Genomic DNA, 19,896 nt, shown 5'->3' on the forward strand with positions numbered 1-19,896 from the left:
CACAAACCATCTCAATTGGGTTGAGGTCGGGTGATTTGTGGAGGCCAGGTCATCTGATGCAGCACTCAATCACTCTCCTTCTTGGTCAAATAGCCCTTACACAGCCTAGAGGTGTGTTGGGTCATTGTCCTGTTGAAAAACAAATGATAGTCCTACTAAGCCCAAACCAGATGGGATGGTGTATCGCTGCAGAATGCTGTGGTAGCCATGCTGGTTAATGTGTGCCTTGAATTCTAAAGAAATCCCAGACAGTGTCATAAGTAAAGTACCGCCACACCATCACACCATCTACTCCGTGCTCCACGGTGGGAACCACACATGTGGAGATCATCCGTTCACCTACTCTGTGTCTCACAAAGACACTGCGGTTGGAACCCAAAATATCAAATTTGGACTCATCAGACCAAAGGACAGATTTCCACCGGTCTAATGTCCATTGCTTGTGTTTCTTGGCCCAAGCAAGTCTCTTCTTCTTATTGGTGTCCTTTAGTAGTGGTTTCTTTGCAGCAATTTGACCATGAAGGCCTGATTCTCCTCTGAACAGTTGATGTTGGGATGTGTCTGTTACTTGAACTCTGTGAAGCATTTATTTGGGCTGCAATCTGAGGTGCAGTTAACTCTAATGAATTTATCCTCCGCAGCAGAGGTAACTCTGGGTCTTCCTTTCCTATGGCGGTCCTCATGAGAGCCAGTTTCATCATAGCGCTTGATGGTTTTTGCGACTGCACTTGAAGAAACTTTCAAAGTTCTTGAAATGTTCCGTATTGACCTACCATGTCTTAAATTAATGATGGACTGTCGTTGCTCTTTGCATATTTGAGCTCTTCTTGCCATAATATGGACTTGGTCTTTTACCAAATAGGGCTATCTTCTGTATACCACCCCTCCCTTGTCACAACACAACTGATTGGCTCAATCGCATTAAGAAGGAAAGAAATTCCACAAATTAACTTTTAAGAAGGAACACCTGTTATTTGAAATGCATTCCAGGTGACTACCTCATGAAGCTGGTTGAGAGAATGCCAAGAGTGTGCAAATCTATCATCAAGGCAAAGGGTGGCTATTTGAAGAATCTCAAATATAAAATATATTTTGATTTGTTTAACACTTATTTGGTTACTACATGATTCCATATGTGTTATTTCATAGTTTTGATGTCTTCACTGTTATTCTACAATGTAGAAAATAGTACAAATAAAGAAAAACCATTGAATGAGTAGGTGTTCTAAAACTGACTTATTGCTATTAACGTACCAACGTAATTAGAGCAGTAAAATAAATGTTTTGTATACGGTCTGATATATCACGGCTGTCGGCCAATCAGCATTCAGGGCTTGAACTACCCAGTTTATAAATATATTTACACTCCAGACTCCTACATTGCTCGTCCTAATATTTATATATTTCTTAATTCCATTCCTTTACTTTTTAGATGTGTGTATTGTTAGTTATTACTGCACTGTTGGAGCCAGGAACACAAGCATTTCGCTACACCTGCAATAACATCTGCTAAATATGTGTATGCGACCAATAATTTGATTTGATTTTTGAAAGTGTTACATCATTCTCAATCCGCGTTGCGTTGTGCCTAAGAACAGCCCTTAGCTGTGGTAGTGTATATTGGCCAAATACCACACCTCCTCAGGCCTTATTGCTTAATTATAACACATTAGTGTATTATAAGGCATTATAAAGGTCATTAAAATAATTATACATATGTTCTTCATAGAAACTGTTATCCTTTATATATTCTAACAACTCACATTTTAAGATTCATTATTTCATTTGTTCCATGTTAAGGCCTCTAACCTAGGAACAAAACTATTTGTCTCCCTCTTCCTGTTGCATGCAGTTCCTCTCTCTCTTCCTCTATTCCTCTAACCCCTCCCTCCCTCCTTTTAACCCCACCCCTCTGGCAGAACCAGGAAGTCCCTCCCATCCCACAAACTCTCTTCTGAGGAAACGAAACTGATCTGAGTCTCTGTGTCGTCTGTCTGTGTGAGAGTGAACAACCGTCCAAATGGCTCAGCAGGGAGTTCTGCTGGACCAGGACCAGTTCTGTTGTTCTGTCTGTCTGGATCTACTGAAGGAGCCGGTCACCATCCCCTGTGGACACAGTTACTGTAGAAGCTGTATTGAGGACTGCTGGGATCAGGATGTTCTGAAAGGGGTCTATAGCTGTCCTCAGTGCAGAGAGACCTTCACTCCAAGGCCTAATCTGAGGAAAAATAACATGTTGGCTGAGTTGGTGGAGAAACTGAAGAAGACAGGACTCCAGGCTGCTCCCCCTCCTGCTCTGTGCTATGCTGGACCTGGAGATGTGGCGTGTGATTTCTGCACTGGAACCAGAAAGCAGAAAGCCCTCATGTCCTGTTTGGTGTGTCTGGCCTCTTACTGTGAGACTCACCTCCAACCTCACTATGAAGAAGCACAAGTTGGTCAAAGCCACCGCACAACTACAGGAGAAGATCTGCTCTCATCATGACAAACTGCTGGAGGTTTACTGTCGTACCGATCAGCAGTGTATCTGTTATCAGTGTGTGATGGATGAACATAAAGGCCATGAAACAGTGTCAGCTGCAGCAGAGAGGACTGAGAAACAGGTAAGACCAGAACTACTTGTTGGTGACTGTCTGATAAACAAATAATTAAAGATACAGTAGGAGCTAAGGCTGTTTGAATATGAGATCATTCAAATGATATCGATCCACGGCAGAACAAATATGAACACAAACCTTGATTATATAGATATGCTAACCCAGATTCTCCAAATGTATAACCATTTTCTAAAGTCAAACACCATTATCATTCGTTATCAAACACCCAATCAGCTCCCCTGTTTTGTGCACTGTTAAAACTATAATCATTCACATAACAACTTAATAATATAATTTCACACAGACACTTCCTCAACATTTTAATCCCTATCTTCAATGTGCCCTATGTCCCATTACTATACTATTGATCTAGTGGACAAATAAAGCTTGATAGCTCATTGAAGAGTGATTCTCCACAGAGGCAGCTGGGGATGAGTCAGCAGAAAGTCCAGCAGAGATTCCAGGAGAGAGAGAAGGACCTGAAGGAGCTCCAACAGGCTGTGGAGTCTCTCAAGGTGAGTATTGTTGACCAGAGGAGACACACCATTTCACTTCTCTCCTCCAGTCAGAGAGAGGGAGAGAGACAGGCCTCTATCCAATCCCACTGACCCCACTGTTGGAAACAAGACCCCTTTCAGAGAATAGACTGCTTAATGTAACCGGCGGGATATGAACCCGAGTCTACTGAGGGAGAAAACAACATCTTGACCGTTTCACCAAGAGGACATTCCCTATTGGGCTGAGGGCCGACACTGATTTTGAAGTCGCAGGCGGGGCCACCTCATCACATAACCATGAGTAACCATGACTGACTCATGTCCCCTATACATTAACATGGAGCCCTCTCTCTCTCTCTCTCTCTCTCTCTCTCTCAATTCAATTGAATTCAAAGGGCTTTATTGGCATGGGAAACATGTTTACATTGCCACAGCAAGTGAAATAGATACTAAACAAAAGTGAAATAAACCACCAGAAATTAACAGTAAACATTACACTCACAAAAGTTTCAATGGAATAGAGACTTTCAAATGTTATAACTCAAGTGCAAACAGAGTGAGCCGTGCGCCAGACCGAGTTCTGGAGGTGAAATGGAAATGAATGAGGGAGAGTTAAGTGAGGTAGAAGGTGTGGTGAAGAGCTCAGAACCAGAGCCTGGCATCAATGGACATGATAAAGAAGAATCTGGTGCAGTAGGAGTTACATTGTTGGAGAAAGTGGATCCATACCTTTTGGCAGATCCATTTGTGGTTTCAGGGTGGGTGGGAAAGGAGTTGGGTGCAGTTGAATCAGTGAAGGTAACCTGTAGTGGACTTGTGATATTTGTTTGTGTTTCTTCTGACCAGAGGGAGTGGGCGCTCCGTGTCACGCAACTTGGGTCAAGATCTGTTTCTTGCTTTGCTCTTAGGAACAGGGCACCATTGAAAGGAGTGATTTCTGGGGTAGCGTTAAGTGTAGAAGTGGAGCAATTAAGGTTGAAGACTGCTGGTGTTTGTGATTCCCGCCGTTTGGTGCAACACAGACCCGGTGTTGAGCGTGGTGAAACAGAGGAGTCACTGTCAGTCCTTTTGAGTTTTGAGTCTTTACCCGACAAAGTCATGGTAGGATATATCAGTTATTCTGTTAGAGCTTTTGTGGTGAATCCACTGTGCTGTTTCAGGTGCAACGTTTATGGTAATGTTGCAGCAGTTTGTAGGAGGGAGATTCCAAGATGTGGGAAGTGTGCAGGAGGGCATGGGATAGAGGATTGTGTAGTTTTGGTCGATAAAGTTGTGTGTGTCAACTGTTGGGATGCCCATGTTGCTGGGGATCTGAAGTGTCCGGTGCGAGAGAGGCAGGATGAGGTGGCTAGAGTCAGAGTAGTGCAGAAGGTGTCGTATGCTGAGGCAGTGAAGAAAGTAGAGGAGGATGGGTCAAGGGTGAGAGATCCTGAGAGGATCCCTGTGAGTAGTAGATCTGTGCCAGCACAGAGGGATAGGCCAACGAGTGATATATGCTTTAGTAAGGTTAGCATAATATATGGATAAATAGATGTTGTAGTGGCAGCTGCAGAGAAGTATTTGGGCATACAAGATTAGACTTCAGAAGAGTTACAGGGTGTGTTGAGTGGTGGTGTCCCGTCCTCCCAGGTCGTTGGCATGGTGCAGGAGCAGATAGGGTCAAAGTAATGGAATGGGGTAGTGGGTGTTTAATGAGTGTAGGGTTAGTCGGAAGGTTTTTAATTAAATGTTCCTTTCCCCTTTTCCCATTTTGTATCACAAAGTAAAATAGAGTTATATTATATTCCAGTTGGGGGCAGTAATGCAACATATTGGATGCCAACTGCCGTTAAACTCCAAAGAAGAAGAAACGTTACATTATGGCAATATACAGTGTCTCTGCCTCTCTCATTCCATCACTTTTGCAGTAGTTGGTTGTGTGGGTCTCTGTCTGTCAGCACCCCATTCATAACCAATCGTTGATGGATATTTATAGAGCTCTGATCAGGACGACAATTGATTACGGGTGTATAGTTTATCGAACAAGGCAAAACTTGGCTTCAGAAGCTGGACAGAATCCAGTATATAGCTTTAAGGATATGTATTGGTGCATTTAAATCAACATCTGTATGTGCCTTACTGGTGGAGGCAGGAGAGATGCCTTTGGATATACAGCGTAACAAAAATTCATTATCTTATTGGGTTGAAAGGCTGTGAGGTTGAGCATCCCACTGCTACTGTTCTAGATGACTGTTGGGAATATACTAGTAGACAAGGCAGTGGTTTTGGTTGGACAGTTGGAAAGCTTGCTGATGAGAGTGGTTTGAGGGAGTTGGAGGTTGGCCCTTCTGTGGTGATAGGGGATGTTCCTCCATGGTTACTCCCAGACCCTGTTGTTGATCTAACCTTGGTAGAGAAAAGGAAAGATTGGTTTGAAGTCAGTGATATAGTGAAACTGGTTGACAATTACATTGGTAAAAGTTGTTATGCTTTTTTAATGCTTTTCACAGACTGATCCAAGGACCCAGATAGTGGGCTCACAGGAGCAGGCGTTTACGTTCCTGAATTTGATGTGCAGATATGTAGAAGACTAACAGATGAACTGTCAGTATACTCAGTTGAACTGTTGGTGATAATAGTTGCCCTCCAGTGGGTGGAGGACGTACAACCTGTTAGAATTATAGTATGCTCAGATTCTCTGTCTGTATTGAATAGTTTATCATCTGTTAAATCTAATAGGAGTGACCTGCTATTGGAGGTATTAATGTTATTATGGAGAATTGAGAGAATGGGTGTAGTAGTGAGTTTCTGCTGGGTCCCAGCACATTCGGGTGTGGAAGGGAATGAAATTGTAGACCAGTTAGCTAAAAGAGCTTTGAAACGAGATATAATTGATATTAATGTTCCACTGGGTAGAGGTGAGGCCAAATGTAAGATCAGAGCCATTTTGATAGATGTGTGGCAGAAGAGATGGTACTCTGAGCACAAGGGCCGGCATTTATATGAATAGTTTACAGTTTTACAGAAAGGTCGATGGACCAAGATTCAAAAGTCAGATTAGGAAGGAAGAGGTGGTGTTTACTCGATTGCGTTTAGGACATTGTACATTGATCTCGTCATTACATCTGGTTGGCAAGCATGGGAATGGTTTGTGTCTGGAAGGTATGGTCGATGAATCGGTGGAGCATGTGTTGTTATATTGTTGTAAGTATGTTGAAGAGAGGAAAAGATTGAAGTGTAGGGTCATTGAGGTTGGACGGGGTTGGGGGGGTTGGAAGGGATTTTGGGGATGGGGGAGGGTCTATTAGAAGTTAGTAGGGCTCTTCTTTATTTTCTCAGAAGTACTGAGTTAGGTAGGAGGATTTAGAAATGTTGGAAACCGTGATTGACCACACACTCCAGCACAGTAGGTGGCGGCATGCACCTTTAACGTTGGTTTGTGGACCGCCATTATATCATAGAAGAAGAAGTTGGTTGTGTGAGAGATTTGTGGTTCGTGAGGAGGGCTACTATTCTTTTTTCTTTTGGTTCTTGCGTATTTTCTGAATGTATTTTCTCATGGTGGAGGGTTTGTTTATTGGTTTCCACTATTTATCGTTTAGAGTTGAGGGGGGAGTAGGGGTAGTTTGTTAGGGCGGCGTGATGGCCTCAACCGAGTGGAGAAGAAACGCTGTCGCTTCGGGTGCGTTCCGGAGAAAGGTGTGGAGGAAGTTTTGCTCATGGTCGGCGAACAGGTTGGAGCAGAACATCTGCACTCTGCATCCAGAATGAACAAGGCGGTGGTTGTGTTAATGAAAAAGGTTTGTCTTGTTGCGAGTGGGATTTTTGTGAGGGGTGTGTTGGTGCAGATGTCGCCTCTTTCGATAAGAGTTGTGGTGGCTAATCTGCCTCCGTTTATTGCTTACGAACAGACCGCAAGTAGTTGGTTAGTTTTGGTAAATTTGCAAGTGGTTTTCGTGTGCTCTCGGCTGGGTGCCAAGCGGAATCCGTTAAACATGTCTCTTTTCGTAGACAAGTGTTTGTTTCTTAACAAACTTCAAGGTTACACAGGGGAGGGGTGGAACACAGGGTTTGCTAGCACAGATAGTTTTGGGTGTTTCTAGTGTGGGGATGTAGGGCATAATGCTAGTGCAGACAAGCGCGACCAGCCGGCAGCGGGGGCTAGGACTAGGCTGGACACAATACATTTTGAACGCCTTTTTTTGATAAAACTACTTCATTGCATCCGCCATGGAGCCCAGTTTCATAATATTACAATATGTCCCAGATGCTTGCCGTAGTTTAGAAATAATAGGGCATGTTTCACCCTGCCAGCTCCTATTAATTGTTTTGAGCTCTGTGGCACCAACTCGCCTAATGAAAGTTCTATTCCCAGCCCATTGTTCTGGGTCACAATGCCAGCTTCACTATTGTTGGTAATGAGACCAGCCCGTATTAACATTGTAGCTTTACCTCAGGTAACTTATTATTAACAAGGTTATGACTACTAGGTGAGCAAACTCACTGTTCACCTGGGTACACATTGTGGTGACCCACAGTGCTACGTATGGTTTGCGCAGAGGCAATCAAACAATTAAAATGTTCTGGTCATGGTTAATCATATTTTCTTTCAGAAAAAGGTGTATAATCTAAACAAAACGCATGTCCGTCCTCTTTTTCAAGATGTGGCTGATTTTAAACAGCCAGAATACATTTTTTCAATTAAGAAATAACTTTTTAAATTTTTTAAAACATTTATTGTTTCTATATTACTGCTGGGTAATTTGATATGTGTCGAAATCTGTAAGTTCGTAGGCATTGAATTGAGCGAATGCTGCGCAGGTTCACTGAGTTGTAAACTAAATGGATAGTTGTAGCTTATTGATTTATAGATCTGACACAGTTGCTACCTCAGATAATGAGCCTAGCAAGTGTCGTGAATGAGGTATGTAGTACCCACAGAAGGCCACAGGGAGGAGTAAGAGAGCTATAAACCTATTCATTTGTTTTGTCTTTACGTGAATAATTAACTTTTAATTGCTAAATATTTCCAATAGATGGCTGCATAAGACCACAATGCATCAGTTATAGGCTACAAGCATAAAATAGCATGCAAACAAAGACTATGTCCTATGATTTTCTAAAAAGGTCACTCATTACTTTACAGTTAGCTATATATCTCGTATTAGGCCTGTGTTGCTTTTGGGAGAGCAACAAAATATTAACTCTAGCAGGTATTGAACCCCGGCCAAATAATCCCTAGTCAGATGCGCTAACCTCAACCCTAGTAAACATGCATTATGACATCATCTTAATATCTCATATATTCCAGCCCACCAATAAATCATGCAACCATCGCTGTTAGAAAATGTACCTCAACATGCCCCTCCCTTGTGCTAGAAGGCAGAGTGCTCGCTGCCGCTGGCGGCACAAGCTTTTTGCGGGGCTTGTTGAGTTGGCTACTTGTTCGAGAAGGCAGAGTGGCTCTGTGCTGGTTGATGAATTTGACAATGAATGGACTAGAAAAATACATGTCGACCAGAGGTGACTGAATTAATGTTCGCGCTTTTTGATAATCGTTATAGTAATGAGGTATAATTTTAAAACATGAGCATAAAAACAGGTAATAATAAACATGAATCATCATTATATTACTTCACAGTAATGTGTTTTCAGTCCTTTCTCTTGCGTTAGCAGTGTGGAAAGGGACAGTAAAAAGCTCAGGCAGGAGGAGTTTTCCTGTGAGGGGGAGTGGTGGTGTATCCAGGGAGAGAACTAAACTAATCTTCTGGAGTCTTATTTGATTGATCTAGTAACAGAGACTCCGGTGGGTGAAGGCTTGGTGGGCTCATCCCAGGAAATATTGCCTGTCATTGGGGAAGAGGCTCTGATCAGGGGGGAAGTGCAGGGGGGCAGAGACTGGGGAGGAGGAGGACAGTACCTTGCCAATGGAGGAGGAGGAAGAGGGGGGAGGTGAGTCTGCGGGAGAGGAGGACAAGGCGGTCTCGTTTTCAGACGGCTCGTTGGATCCAGAGCTGACAGCCAGTCAGGCTGAGGGCCCAGTATATACGCTGAGAGAACTTTCTAGGTTCCTGATGGAGACTAAAGGGGAAAAAGAAGGTTCTGCTGGAGTCTTATTTGATTGATCCTGGAAGGTTTGTAAGGTCAGTACAACACGTGATGAAGAATGAGGGGTTTAGTGTCCTCTCACCCAGGAAGCGGTATAGGCTGAGAAAATGGGTCATGGGTTCTTAAGGGCATGTCTTCAGAATCTGCTTAAATTGATGTTTTTTTCTGGCATGGCGGCTTTATGGGCTTCTCTACTGGTTTCTGATTGTGGTGATTTCCCTCCCACCTCTTATGGAGATTTCACGGTTAGACTTCCTTAACATGAACGGCGGCAAAGACTGGGGGAATATGTAAACCAAAAACATTTAAATGCCATGGCAGAAATCTTAGTGCAGGGGTGGCAAAAGAGGTGTGTAAGGGTAGGTTGTTAGTGTTTAGAGCCCAAATAATGACCTTGTCTTTGCTTTCATAAATGTGTCTGCACCTGGTCCTCTGTAGCTCAGCTGGTAGAGCACGGCGCTTGTAATGCCAGGGTAGTGGGTTCGATCCCCGGGACCACCCATACACAACAACAAAAATAATATATATATATATATATGCACGCATGACTGTAAGTCACTTTGGATAAAAGTGTCTGCAAAATGGCACATTATATTATATTATAGTACAGGGCTCAGTTCTCTGTTTCACCAGAGGGGTTTGAAAAACAGAGTGGGGAAACCAAGAAAATCCCTTGTTTTACGTTTGTCTGATGGGCGGGTAACTTCTGTTGTGGGGAGATGAGGGAGCCTGATGGGTGGGTAACTTCTGTTGTGGGGGAGATGAGGGAGCCTGATGGGTGGGTAACTTCTGTTGTGGGGAGAGGAGGGAGCCTGATGGGTGGGTAACTTATGTTGTGGGGAGATGAGGGAGCCTGATGGGTGGGTAACTTCTGTTGTGGGGGAGATGAGGGAGTCTGATGGGTGGGTAACTTCTGTTGTGGGGGAGAGGAGGGAGTCTGATGGGTGGGTAACTTCTGTTGTGGGGAGATGAGGGAGCCTGATGGGTGGGTAACTTCTGTTGTGGGGAGATGAGGGAGCCTGATGGGTGGGTAACTACTGTTGTGTGGAGATGAGGGAGCCTGATGGGTGGGTAACTTCTGTTGTGGGGGAGATGAGGGAGCCTGATGGGTGGGTAACTTCTGTTGTGGGGGAGAGGAGGGAGCCTGATGGGTGGGTAACTTCTGTTGTGGGGTGATGAGGGAGCCTGATGGGTGGGTAACTTCTGTTGTGGGGGAGATGAGGGAGCCTGATGGGTGGGTAACTTCTGTTGTGGGGGAGATGAGGGAGCCTGTTGGGTGGGTAACTTCTGTTGTGGGGAGATGAGGGAGCCTGATGGGTGGGTAACTTCTGTTGTGGGGAGATGTGGGAGACTGATGGGTTAGGTAACTTCTGTTGTGTGGATATGAGGGAGCCTGATGGGTGGGTAACTTCTGTTGTGGGGGAGATGAGGGAGCCTGATTGGTGGGTAACTTCTGTTGTGGGGGAGAGGAGGGAGCCTGATGGGTGGGTAACTTCTGTTGTGGGGAGATGAGGGAGCCTGATGGGTGGGTAACTTCTGTTGTGGGGAGATGTGGGAGACTGATGGGTTAGGTAACTTCTGTTGTGTGGATATGAGGGAGCCTGATGGGTGGGTAACTTCTGTTGTGGGGGAGATGAGGGAGCCTGATTGGTGGGTAACTTCTGTTGTGGGGGAGAGGAGGGAGCCTGATGGGTGGGTAACTTCTGTTGTGGGGTGATGAGGGAGCCTGATGGGTGGGTAACTTCTGTTGTGGGGGAGATGAGGGAGCCTGATGGGTGGGTAACTTCTGTTGTGGGGGAGATGAGGGAGCCTGTTGGGTGGGTAACTTCTGTTGTGGGGAGATGAGGGAGCCTGATGGGTGGGTAACTTCTGTTGTGGGGGAGATGAGGGAGCCTGATGGGTGGGTAACTTCTGTTGTGGGGAGATGAGGGAGACTGATGGGTTAGGTAACTTCTGTTGTGGGGAGATGAGGGAGCCTGATGGGTGGGTAACTTCTGTTGTGGGGAGATGAGGGAGCCTGATGGATGGGTAACTTCTGTTGTGGGGAGATGAGGGAGCCTGATGGATGGGTAACTTCTGTTGTGGGGGAGATGAGGGAGCCTGATTGGTGGGTAACTTCTGTTGTGGGGGAGAGGAGGGAGTCTGATGGGTGGGTAACTTCTGTTGTGGGGGAGATGAGGGAGCCTGATGGGTGGGTAACTTCTGTTGTGGGGGAGATGAGGGAGCCTGATGGGTGGGTAACTTCTGTTGTGGGGGAGATGAGGGAGCCTGATGGGTGGGTAACTTCTGTTGTGGGGGAGATGAGGGAGCCTGATGGGTGGGTAACTTCTGTTGTGGGGAGATGAGGGAGCCTGATGGGTGGGTAACTTCTGTTGTGGGGAGATGAGGGAGCCTGATGGGTGGGTAACTTCTGTTGTGGGGAGATGAGGGAGCCTGATGGGTGGGTAACTTCTGTTGTGGGGGAGATGAGGGAGCCTGATGGGTGGGTAACTTCTGTTGTGAGGAGATGAGGCTGTGGAGTTGTACTCTGATTTATAGAGGGCAGAACTCTGTGGTCCTCTGTAGCTCAATTGGTAGAGCATGGCACAATAATATATATATATATATATATGCACGCATGACTGTAAGTCGCTTTGGATAAAAGCGTCTGCAAAATGGCACATCATATTATATTATAGTACAGGGCTCAGTTCTCTGTTTCACCAGAGGGGTTGGAAAAACAGAGTGGGGAAACCAAGAAAATCCCTTGTTTTAAGTTTGTCTGATGGGCGGGTAACTTCTGTTGTGGGGGAGATGAGGGAGCCTGATGGGTGGGTAATTTCTGTTGTGGGGAGATGAGGGAGCCTGATGGGTGGGTAACTTCTGTTGTGGGGAGATGAGGGAGCCTGATGGGTGGGTAACTTCTGTTGTGGGGAGATGAGGGAGCCTGATGGGTGGGTAACTTCTGTTATGGGGGAGATGAGGGAGCCTGATGGGTGGGTAACTTCTGTTGTGGGGAGATGAGGGAGCCTGATGGGTGGGTAACTTCTGTTGTGGGGAGATGAGGGAGCCTGTTGGGTGGGTAACTTCTGTTGTGGGGGAGATGAGGGAGCCTGATGGGTGGGTAACTTCTGTTGTGGGGGAGATGAGGGAGCCTGATGGGTGGGTAACTTCTGTTGTGGGGGAGATGAGGGAGCCTGATGGGTGGGTAACTTCTGTTGTGGGGAGATGAAGGAGCCTGATGGGTGGGTAACTTCTGTTGTGGGGAGAGGAGGGAGCCTGATGGGTGGGTAACTTCTGTTGTGGGGAGATGAGGGAGCCTGATGGGTGGGTAACTTCTGTTGTGGGGAGATGAGGGAGCCTGATGGGTGGGTAACTTCTGTTGTGGGGAGCAGTGGCGGCTCCTGAAAAAATTCTCAGGGGGGGCAATTTTTCTGATGATTTAGGTGACCTACACACATTTTAAAAAAGATATGTCCAGCAACAACATGAAGACAGGGGCAGCATACAAGTCAATACTGATATACACATTACTTGCTTCAAAAAGGCCTCATGGTTGAATTGGAAATATGTGCACCTGAGCATAATTCACAACAAGCAAGCAGGAGCTTTTGATAGAGGCTACTGAAAACATTGATGCAAGTTATTGGTAATAAGAAATTTTTATAGACTTCCATATTCTGCCCTCTTGTATAGATTTGTGAAAATGAACAGTGATAGACATTTTGCCTGAAAACAGAATTTGAAAGTAATTTCTAGAAAAGGTAAACACAGCTATCTGTATGGCTTTGTAAAAATGAAAAACCATATTCTGGCCAATTGTATAGATTTGTAAAAATGAACATGAACAGATTATTTTTTTTTTTACTTTTTTTAAAATGAAAAATAACTATTTTAAACAACATCAACTGTGAACTGATTTGGGCGTGTGTGTGTTAAAGAGACAGACAGGGAGGGACAAAGAGAGAGAGAGGCTACATTACTTGTACTGAAACTGTTCTCTTCTCTCTTTCAATGCAGCAAAGCGGTCAATGACTTTCTCATTGAAATCAGGCATGCTGAGGACTAGTTCCCTCTCCATGGAAAGCATGGCCAGTGCATTCAGACGTTCCTGGCCCATTGAATTTCGCAGGAATGTCTTAACTCGTGTCAAAGTTGAGAAACATCTCTCAGCTTCAGCTGTTGTCATGGGAGTAGTTATGAGGATGTTCAACAGAGTCACAGTCTCAGAGAACATCTCCTGGAGGTTGTAGCTCATGAGAACCTGGTACAGTGCCAGTGTACCACAGCATCCCTTGAATTCAGGATTCTCATAGATCAGAGATAGTTCTGTCTTGAGCTTTGCCTTGCTCAGCATGGGGTATGCATTCACAGTGGCATTCAGAGCCTCATCAGGAAATGAATGGCAGTACCTTTCAAACATGTCTGCTTGCAGTAAGGTAGCACTCACAAGGTGGCCAGAGAAAGAGAACCTTTCTTTGGTGTGATCCAGGATGGTGTTGCAGACCTCTTCAGACAGCCTCTGCTTCTCCTCTTCTCTCAAAGCTGTTCTGGGTCTTTTGGCTCCTGTTGCTTCTTGCAGCTGCTGTTTAGAGGAGTCCCTGAAGGCAAACAGACCAATGTGTTTGTTGGCTTTGTACAGTATTGTTGTCTATGTGATGCACAGGTATATGCAATGTATCCATGTATAGTACAAATACTTCAGTTCCACTTAAAATGGGCAGGGATGCATAAAGTCTTTAGTGTTTAAGTTAGCCTTTGTGTCTCACATAGCCTGGATGTTCAGCACAGTATACAGTGGTGCTCATAAGCTTATGATCCCATGCTAAAGTTGACTAAAAAGAGGAATAAAAAATAAAATAAAATTGGTGTCCTTAAAGGTTGGATTTTCCAACTTTTTTAATTAAGTCATTAAGATCAATTTCCAAAAGATGATTTTTTTATTCCTCTTTTTAGTCAACTTTAGAATGTGTTCATACACTTATGAGCACCACTGTACAGTACACATAGTATATAAAATAAGCTAGATTACACCACTGGCCATATATAATGAGAATAATGTAATTTCAAACACAAATGCAGTCTCCTTTCATGCATACATTTTCAAATAAAGCTCTGCTTTGAGAAAGATCGAATGATATTATTTAATCTTACCTTATGGCCTGCACACTGCTTGTGAAGCTGTCGAGGGCACGTTTGATAAAGACAGCATCGATGTCCTTCTTCTGTAGCTTCTGGTACAAAATGTCGACGTGGGGCATGATTTTGTGAAAAAGCCGCAGGAAAAAAATAAAATCTTCATCATGTAGCATCCTCACGTAGCCAGATGCCTCTCTCACGGTGGGCTGGTCAAATGAACCCGTCCGGATGGCTTCAAAACATTCTATGAGGTCGTCTCGATTCTCGTAGACAGTGTTCACGACTCTGCTGTTGCTAACCTCATCGTTGTGGCGGCGGACAGCTAGCCTGTATCCCTCATCCAGTTGAGTGGCAATATTCACTCTCCCCAAAGCAGACAATCTCAAACAGCTATCCATGTGGGTCTTTGACAGCTCATGTTTCTTAATCTTTTCTGAAAGATGGTGCATGTCGGTTACACCAGTCGCTGTCCAAGCGGTGCTGTGCCGCCTTCAGGGTGAAAGAGTAAGCAGGGGTAGCAGAAAACTGCATTAGCTACATCGCAGCCTGCTAGCCAGATTTTTTCGTTCATACCAATTTTTGGAAAATCCTCGGGTGTAGGACTTTCCCCCTTTAGTAGAAACCTGTTGAATTATTAAATTTGGTCTGGGAGGTCCTAATTGTTTCGTTGCCAATTTATCTTGATTTGTTCGCCGACAAATAGGAACTTCTTTCAAAGAGACAATCGAGTTGCACTGAAGGGTAGCCATGTTGACAGTAGTAGTGAATTGATTGACGCTGCTACCCGCTCTTTTCTTAGTTACGTTCATGGTTATGTTACCTATGACGAAAGCGCGTAAGTGCAAGCCCTCAGAAACCCATAGAGATTGTATTGAAAGCTCTGATATTTGAAAAAAAAAGATTTTACATTAGAGGCTATGAGAGACTTCTGGGCGATTTTCAACCTGACTGAAATCGCCCCAAAACGGGCGGGGACATTTGAAGCACGACTTTAGCCTGATTGGACATTTAGTGGCAGATCAGACGTCTAGATTAGAACACTGATAACTACTGTTGCCGTGATATAATTGATTAGAAAAAAAATCCCTTCCTTTTCCCGTTTGGCAGTGCGTCGCCCATATCGCCCTAATGAACACACCGCCCCTGGTGGGGAGATGAGGGAGCCTGATGGGTGGGTAACTTCTGTTGTGGGGAGATGAAGGAGCCTGATGGGTGTGTAACTTCTGTTGTGGGGAGAGGAGGGAGCCTGATGGGCGGGTAACTTCTGTTGTGGGGAGATGAGGGAGCCTGATGGGTGGGTAACTTCTGTTGTGGGGAGATGAGGGAGCCTGATGGGTGGGTAACTTCTGTTGTGGGGGAGATGAGGGAGCCTGATGGGTGGGTAACTTCTGTTGTGGGGGAGATGAGGGAGCCTGATGGGTGGGTAACTTCTGTTGTGGGGAGATGAGGGAGCCTGATGGGTGGGTAACTTCTGTTGTGGGGGAGATGAGGGAGCCTGATGGGTGGGTAACTTCTGTTGTGGGGAGATGAGGGAGCCTGATGGGTGGGTAACTTCTGTTGTGAGGAGATGAGGGAGCCTGATGGGTGGGTAACTTCTGTTGTGGGGAGATGAGGGAGCCTGATGGGTGGGTAACTTATGTTGTGAGGAGATGAGGCAGCAGGCTATGGAGTTGTACTCTGATTTATAGAGGGCAGAACTCTGTGGTCCTCTGTAGCTCAATTGGTAGAGCATGGCCCTTGTAATGCCAGGGTAGTGGGTTCGATCCCCGGGACCAAATGTAAAAATGTATGCACATGACTGTAAGTCGCTTTGGATAAAAGCGTCTGCTAAATGGCATATTATTATTATTATCCTGGGTTTTCTCAGGTTCTGCTCACAGACCTTTCCAAACTCTCTCTGTCACAGATAAATCAAATAGACATTTCCCTGGCCTTTCACAAACTCTCAGCTGCTGTCTCTCAGACGGTCTGCCTGTGGATTTTTATAAAAAGTTCTGGGGAATTATTTTACAGGACGTGTGTTGTGTGAGTGCGTCGGGGTGGGGGAGCTGCTGCTAAGCTGTAGACGGGAGGCTTTGACTCTCCTGCCCAAAATAGGGATTTGAGCGACATAAAGAACTGGAGGCCTGTGGCATTGCTCTGTGTGGAATATAAGGTCTTTACCAAGGTCCTCGTTAACAGACTGAAGTCCCACCTGGACTCTATTGTACACAAGGACCAAACGTACTGTGTACCAGGACGTTTGGTGGCTCCTCTCCCAAGTGTCATACAGAGGGAGGGTTCTGATCATCAACATCTTGGCGGCATCGTCCCTATGGCATAAATTGGCCAGTGATTTCTTTCCGGTCTGGGCATCACTGGCTGAGGGCGGCAGTGCTGTACCTGCCTGTCCAGGAGGGGGGACAAGGCCTGGTGGACCTGGAGAGCAGGGTGGCAGCGTTCTGACTCAAAGCAGCGCAGAGGATTCTGTACCGTACGGAGGTGGGCTGGAGGGAACCAGCATGTGCTCTGTTGAGGAGGGCTGGTGGTTTGGGTCTGGATCAGCAGATCTTCATCATGCGGCAGGAGAGACTCAATACAGCAGGGGTCTCTGATTTCTATGCTGCAGTACTGAGGGCTGGAGCAGCCTGAGGAGGGGCCACCACCGTTTCCACCACTGCAAGTGACAGCAGAGACTGGGGACTGGCAGGAGAGTCTGGAGGACTTACTGACTTTTAACACTCTGAGCTTAGTGGGAGTGAAGGGGCATCAGTGGCAGGGGGTTGTGGGGGCTGAGAGCATGGCAGGGTATAGGTGGAGGGTGCTCTATAAGCTCCCAGTGCTGGAAAGGTCAGGGGTCGTCCAGTGGAGGGTATTACATGGAGCCCTGGACACCAATAGCTGGTTGGCTCGGGTTGACCTGGGAGTTGGGGAGGGGTGTCCGTTTTCTGCAATGACAGACTGTTCATCATGTTTTTTCTGTGTTGCCAGGGTAATGCCATTACTGTTGACGCCTTAGGGTTGAGTTTGAGTTGTACAAAATGATCAACAGTGTGGAGATGTTTCAGGAGGTATGGGGGCTCAGGGGGGCTGTCTGTACGGCTGGAGAGGAGGGGTTGGATGGACGGTTGGAATGTGGTGCTGGTTGGTGTATTGTACTGTGGTGTTGGGTACTGGATAATGTGATTGTGTAGAGGTTGTGGTGTCACGCAATGTGCTTTTAGGGTGGGGGTGTTAGTGTAATGAGGATGGCTCATTAAAGTAAGACAAGTCAGTCTCTCTCTCTCTCTCTCTTAACAGCGCTCCGCACAGGCAGCAGTGGAGGACAGTGATAAGATCTTTACCGAGCTGATCCGCTCCATTGAGAGAAGGCGCTCTAAGGTGAAGGAGCTGATCAGAGCCCAAGAGAAGGCTCAAGTGAGTCAAGCTGAAGGACTCCTGGAGCAACTGGAGCAGGAGATAGCTGAGCTGAGGAAAAGAAGCACTGAGCTGGAGCAGCTCTCACACACAGAGGATCACATCCATTTCCTCCAGGTAACTCAACTGCCTTGATACATGTGATATGAAATTAAAACTCTCAATCATTTGGTTCTGCTCCCTCTCTCTCTCTCTCTCTCTCTCTCTCTCTCTCTCTCTCTCTCTCTCTCTCTCTCTCTCTCCTCTCTCCTCCCTCTCTCTCTCCTCTCTCTCTCTCTCTCTCTCTCCAGAGTTATCAGTCTCTCTCCGGTACCAGTGTATCTTCAGACTTACCCAGCATCGTTGTCCGTCCTCTTCAGTACTTTGGAGATGTGAGTAAGACTGTGTCTGAACTGAGAGAGAAACTAGAAGACGTCCTTAAAGGAGAATGGACCAAGATCTCCACTACAGGTGTGTTGAAAATAATAAGAACATCAACTTTAGACCATTGAAAGTTCCCTACTAGTCATAAACATGTGGAATATGGTATGATGATAACATTCCCTCTCTCTGTGAATGTGTTTGTGTGTCTGTAGTGAATATAGTGGATGTTGTACTGCCTCCAGAGCCCAAGACCAGAGAACAGTTCTTACAATGTGAGTCTCTTTATTCTGAAGTAACTAACAGTCTCTTTTTACTGACACTCCTAACAATCCCTCTAGAAATATATAGCAATAGTAGATCTAGTCAAAGACTGGGTATCTATCTGACTCCTCATATTTCTCTGATTTGATCTCTGCTGTGCTCTAATCAAAGACAGGGTAGATACAGTATCTGACTTCACTTATTGTTCTAACTCCCCTCATTGGTCTCTGCTCTGCTCTTCTCCCAGATTCCTGTCAGCTCACACTGGACCCAAACACAGCACACAAACGCCTCTCTCTGTCTGAAGGGAACAGAAAGGTGACACGTACAGGCCAAGTCCAACCATATCCTGATCATCCAGACAGATTCACCAAGTGGTGCCAGGTTCTGTGTAGAGAGGGTCTGTCTGGACGCTGTTACTGGGAGGTGGAGTGGAGTGGGGGGGGGGGTGTTGTTACAGCAGTCTCATATAAAGACATCAGCAGAACAAAGACAGATGGTGGATTCGGATACAATGACAAGTCCTGGAGTTTACAGTGTTATAGTGTTGGTTATTTGTTCAGACACAATAATGTTGGGACTGAAGTATCAGGCCCTCAGTCCTCCAGAGTAGGAGTGGACCTGGATCACAAGGCAGGTACTCTGTCCTTCTACAGTGTCTCTGACACAATGACCCTCCTCCACAGAGTCCAGACCACATTCACTCAGCCCCTCTATCCTGGGTTTTGGCTCTATAATGGTACTGCTGAGCTGGTTAAACTGTAGTAGGGTCCACATAGATACTAGTCATGCTGGTGTAGTCTATAGCTGAGCTGGTTAAACTGTAGTAGGGTCCACATAGGTACTAGTCATGCTGGTGTAGTCTATAGCTGAGCTGGTTAAACTGTAGTAGGGTCCACATAGATACTAGTCATGCTGGTGTAGTCTATAGCTGAGCTGGTTAAACTGTAGTAGGGTCCACATAGATACTAGTCATGCTGGTGTAGTCTATAGCTGAGCTGGTTAAACTGTAGTAGGGTCCACATAGATACTAGTCATGCTGGTGTAGTCTATAGCTGAGCTGGTTAAACTGTAGTAGGGTCCACATAGATACTAGTCATGCTGGTGTAGTCTATAGCTGAGCTGGTTAAACTGTAGTAGGGTCCACATAGATACTAGTCATGCTGGTGTAGTCTATAGCTGAGCTGGTTAAACTGTAGTAGGGTCCACATAGATACTAGTCATGCTGGTGTAGTCTATAGCTGAGCTGGTTAAACTGTAGTAGGGTCCACATAGATACTAGTCATGCAGGTGGTGATGGTCCTCAGATATAATACTCTGTTTTTCTGTACAATCATTTTTGTCTGACTGATTCAATCTTCAGAGTTTAATTAAAACTTAAAGTATTTTTATTCAAATGCAATGTTTTAATTGGCTACATTTACATTAATCATGATGTTTGCTGTTAATGTATGTTGGTTGGCATTCAGAACCATTGAAATGTTTTCTCAATTGGTTTCTCTGTCTCAATGTAATTTTTCCTCAGTATCATGGAACAGGTAGTGTTACTTACTTACTTGCTAATTGAACTATATGGG

At 45.4% G+C, this 19,896-nt stretch overlaps 1 pseudogene across 1 annotated transcript; it reads left to right on the forward strand.

Annotated features, from left to right (window-relative positions):
• The first annotated feature begins 2,001 nt into the window (after window positions 1-2,001).
• Window positions 2,002-19,675, forward strand: LOC311126260 (tripartite motif-containing protein 16-like; annotated as a pseudogene). Its single transcript has 6 exons — window positions 2,002-2,603; window positions 3,017-3,112; window positions 17,579-17,812; window positions 17,986-18,145; window positions 18,271-18,330; window positions 18,567-19,675. The product of its transcript is annotated as a tripartite motif-containing protein 16-like (transcript).
• The last annotated feature ends 221 nt before the right edge of the window (window positions 19,676-19,896 follow it).

This window comes from Coregonus lavaretus, assembly GCF_964263955.1.
Source record: "Coregonus lavaretus genome assembly, contig: HAP1_SCAFFOLD_1073, whole genome shotgun sequence".
NCBI classification, from domain to species: domain Eukaryota; kingdom Metazoa; phylum Chordata; class Actinopteri; order Salmoniformes; family Salmonidae; genus Coregonus; species Coregonus lavaretus.